Genomic DNA, 4,970 nt, shown 5'->3' on the forward strand with positions numbered 1-4,970 from the left:
ATGATGAGGTCCTTAAAACCTTCCCCCCCAAAAAATTAAAAAAAATTTTCTGCATTTTGGTTAAAATGAATAACTACGATGTCCTCGACTTACATGATGAGTCCTTAAAACCTTCCCCCCAAAAAAATTAAAAAAAATTTTCTGCATTTGGTTAAAATGAAAACTACGATGTCCTCGACTTACATGATGAGGTCCTTAAAACCTTCCCCCCCAAAAAATTAAAAAAAAATTTTCTGCATTTTGGTTAAATGAACAACTACATGTCCTCGACTTACATGATGAAGTCCTTAAAACCTTTCCCCCAAAAAATCAAAATTATTTTCTGCATTTTGATTAAAATGAACACGCGAATGTCCCTCGACATTCATGATGAGGTCCATTAAAACCTTCAAGGCAAAAATCTCACGTATTAAGAATATCCTTGATGAAACGACAGCGAGAATATTAACAATGATGAACTCCCAATTATTCGCGATAAAGAAATTCAATTCATCCTATGTTTTTTCTCTTTAAAATTAAATGCTATATCATTATCGACCATGAATCAAAATTAAAGCTATTATCATCTTTGACTTTGACAGAATGTGCAATCACAGATTGCACGACTTTGAATAGAGTGTGCAATTAACAGATTTTGAAAAACCACTTTGATAGTTGAAACCACATTAGCACATCATTAACACAATTTACCACCAATTGACGCACGACCTTGAATAGAGTGTGCAACAACAGATTTTGAAAAACACTTGATAGTTGAAACCACATTAGCACCATTAACACAATTTACCACCAATTGACAGCGCAATCAGAAGAATTTGCGTAAAAATATTAACTATTTATTTGAGTTTTTCGTAAAGATAGAATTTATTTTCGGTATGCCTCTTTTCCTAAACTTTTTTTTATTCAAAATAATTTTTTTAATAGATAACCGAAGGAGGAAAACGAAGCTGAAGAAAACGGTCAGCTTAATAAGGTAATTAATTAAATCTTTTTGTGTGTCGTTTTTTTGTGTGTCGCTTTCTTGCCTGCCGCATTTCCCCGCCTGCCGCATCTCCCCCTGCCCCATTTCCGCCAGTAAAAACAAAAAAAGAAAAAAAAGGAAATTACAAAGGAAAAATGAAAAAATAAATATAAAAAAAATAAACTACAAAAAATGAAAAAAAATTGTGCAATGACAATAAACAAGGCCCAGGGACAGTCATTAAAGGTAGTTGGGTTATTTTTAGAGAGTGAGTGCTTTTCACATGGACAGCTGTATGTGGGATGCTCGAGGGTAGGCAGAAGAAAAATTTATTCATATTGCCAAGAAGGACGGACGACAAACATCGTTTATCAACGGCGATAGAATAGGGTTACATTAAACCAGGTAGTTATCATCTACATAAACTTATAGTTGTTTGATGAAACAGGCCCTCCGCAGGAGCTAGGTCGCGGTGAGCGAAGCGAGCTGCCGAGCTAGTAACAAATAAAAATAAATAATTAAAAACAAAAAAATAAAAAAAACAAAAAAAAAACTTTAAAAATTTGTAAAATAGTATAAACAAAAAAAATCTCTGCCGCCACGGCAACAACCTGTCTAATTTTTTTAACAGCCAATTAAGATAATGCTTAAGAGCCTTTATAGTCCGGAGATTTAGCTTAGTGACCTTGATTAGACAAACCACTGGCGGAAATGGGGCAGGCGGAGATGCGGCAAGCAGAGTAGCAGCAGCCAAAAAAGCGACACACAAAAAGATTTAATCAATTACCTTAAGCTGACCGTTTTTTCTTCAGCTTCGTTTTTCCTCCTTCGGTTATCTATTGAAAAAATTATTTTTGAATTGCACATTCTGTAATTGCACATTCTGTCAAAGTCAAATATGATAATAGCTTTAATTTTGATTCATGGTCGATAATTATTAATAATAATAATAATGGTCGATAATGATATATGCATTTAATTTTAAAGAGAAAATCATAGGATGAATTGAATTTCTTTATCGCGAATAATTGGGAGTTCATCATTGTTAATATTCTCGCTGTCGTTTTCATCAAGGATATTTTTAATACGTGAGATTTTTGCCTCGAAGGTTTTAATGGACCTCATCATGAATGTCGAGAACATTAACGTTGTTCATTTGAATCAAATGCAGAAAATAATTTTTTGATTTTTTGGCGGAAAGGTTTTAAGGACCTCATCATGTAAGTCGAGGACATCGTAGTTGTTCATTTTAACCAAACTGCAGAAAATTTTTTTTTAATTTTTTCGCGGAAAGGTTTTAAGGACCTCATCATGTAAGTCGAGGACATCATAGTTGTTCATTTTAACCAAAATGCAGAAAATATTTTTTTAATTTTTTTTTGGGGGGAAGGTTTTAAGGACCTCATCATGTAAGTCGAGAACATCGTAGTTGTTCATTTTAACCAAAATGCAGAAAATTTTTTTTTAATTTTTTTGGAGGGAAGGTTTTAGGACCTCATCATGTAAGTCGAGGACATCGTAGTTGTTCATTTTAACCAAAATGCAGAAAATTTTTTTTTAATTTTTTTTGGGGGAAGGTTTTAAGGACCTCATCATGTAAGTCGAGGACATCGTAGTTGTTTATTTTAACCAAAATGCAGAAAATTTTTTTTTAATTTTTTTTGGGGGAAGGTTTTATGGACCTCATCATGTAAGTCGAGACATCGTAGTTGTTCATTTTAACCAAAATGCAGAAAATTTTTTTTTATTTTTTTTGGTGTGTCTGGATCTGGCCAAAGCCTTCGATAGCGTGTGGCACCTGGGCCTACTCTCCAGAATCCATGACATCGGAGCCGGGATAAAGACCTATCGATGGCTGGAGAGCTTCTTGTCAGGAAGACAATCATTTGTCCGCTGTGGAAACCGCCTATCGGGGTGTGTGGAACTTAGAAGGGGAGTCCCGCAGGGATCTATCTTGAGTCCACTTCTGTTCAACCTCTTCTTGGCGGACATTCCTCTGCCGTCGACACGTACTGGCAAGCTCGTTATCTATGCTGACGATATCCTGGTCATGGATACCTCGAAAAGGATATCGCAGTCTTGGAGACGACTGAAATCATACATTGCAACGCTAAAGATGTGGACTATAGAGAAGGGTTTGACCCTAGCACCGGAGAAGAGCACCATTTCATGGTTGCGGAGAGGGAGTCGCTATGCGGAGTCTTGTGCATATGCGATGAGTAGCTATGTGATGGATCTCTCGAAAAAAAAAAAATCTTTCTTACCTGGGAGCAACCATTAACCGTCGTGGCTCGTACGTAGAGCATATAGCAAAATCAGAGAAAGAGGAGTGTGAGGATCCTCAAAAGCTTAACCAGGTTCCATCTGGATCCGGAAACGTACATCTACGTATACAAAACGTGTGTGCAGCCAGTCCTCACATATGGCTACGAGGGCTGGTACGGTACGGCGGAGAGTGACTACCTGATCGAACAGTTGGAAAAGACAAGACGTTTCGCTATGATTTGGCTTACGGAGTACAACTTGACGGAAGGCTAAAAGACTCACAAGAATCCTCTGTGCCCACGATCCGGATGGTCTTGGAGAATTGTCGTCAACATGACTAGTATTGGGGATACGCATGAAAGAGACCTTCGGTGCCTTGTTTTTATCTCCCCGCCGATGTTTTTCTTCCTTGTTTTTCTTTTTCTTTTCGCTCAATAAACACTATTCTATTCTATTCTTTTTTGGGGGAAGGTTTTAAGGACTTCATCATGTAAGTCGAGGACATCGTATTGCCAATTTGAAGTTGGTGTGCACACACAGACAGACAGACAGACAGACAGACACACACCATACCATTTTATTATTAAGAAAGACTAAAGAAAACTGGTCATTGGCAGATAGCCAGAGTATTGGCTCTGACTATGGTTATTCGTTCTGTTAAATACCGGTGCTCAGAAGGGTCGCCGGTAACCCTTTCCATTAGTGAACCAATCCGCAGGAGTAGGCTCCGAGTAGAGGCCCCTGTATTCCTGACGTCTCAACAGCCAGGGGGACAAACACTCTGCCATTCCCAATGTAGCGTATTTCTCACCCTTTCTCTTCTCAGCCCGTTCAGACGGGGCTCTCGGATTTTCGATACTCAATTTGATATTCTGATTGGAAAAGGAGTTCACGCACGTGACGTCCTAAACCAGACCCTCTGAAAAGGAAAGATGGTCATCCCATCAGGTCTTCTGCCGTCCTCTACGAAAATCATGGGGTATTAAAACTTCTTCGCCATTTTCAACTTCATATTTCCATTTTCTTCGCTTTTTATTTTTTCTCTTTATTTTTGATTAAGTTAATGGAAAATACAAGGTCAGGAACAGAGCGGCCAAGCTCGATCTGATCCTCTGCCTCAGCCAAGAGGACTCGCGAGCATTCATTTTCTTCCAAGCAATAAGGATACCCAGGTCTTTCATGAAGCATGAGGTGAGCGGACCGGAAGCGTCTGATGTCTTAAAAGCTAGAGGCACGAAGAAATGCCGAGTGGCAAGATTCTTGTACTTTTTGACTTTGCGGGCTTCCGGCAAAGCAGCGGCCGAACCGGAAAAAGATGCAGATGATAATAAAGCGGATGGGGACGACGTTTCTGCACACGTGGCATCCCAGATGAAACAATTGCCATTCCAGAATGGGAAGGTAGTCATCTCATCCGGGCGTTTGCCGTCCCCTCTGTCCAATCCGGCGGGTTTTTTCACTTGATTTTACAATTCGTATTTTCTCCCGATACTCCTTCTCTACTATGTATTTTAATAAAGTTTTCATCTTTACGGGGGGTTCCCACTTTTCTATTCCAATGACCTGCAAGGAAAAAGAGAGTAGAGGCACGTATATCGTCTACAGCCACGGCGGAACTATTCATTGGAGACAAACCTATTCCCTCTTCGCGTACCCAGAAGATCCTTGGCGTGGTTTTCGACTCCTTAATGACGTTCTCAAGTCACGTAGAGGAGGCCCTAGCTAAAGGTCTGCGGAAGTGGAA

The sequence above is a fragment of the Octopus sinensis genome, unplaced genomic scaffold (assembly GCF_006345805.1).
Source record: "Octopus sinensis unplaced genomic scaffold, ASM634580v1 Contig10316, whole genome shotgun sequence".
Taxonomy (NCBI): domain Eukaryota; kingdom Metazoa; phylum Mollusca; class Cephalopoda; order Octopoda; family Octopodidae; genus Octopus; species Octopus sinensis.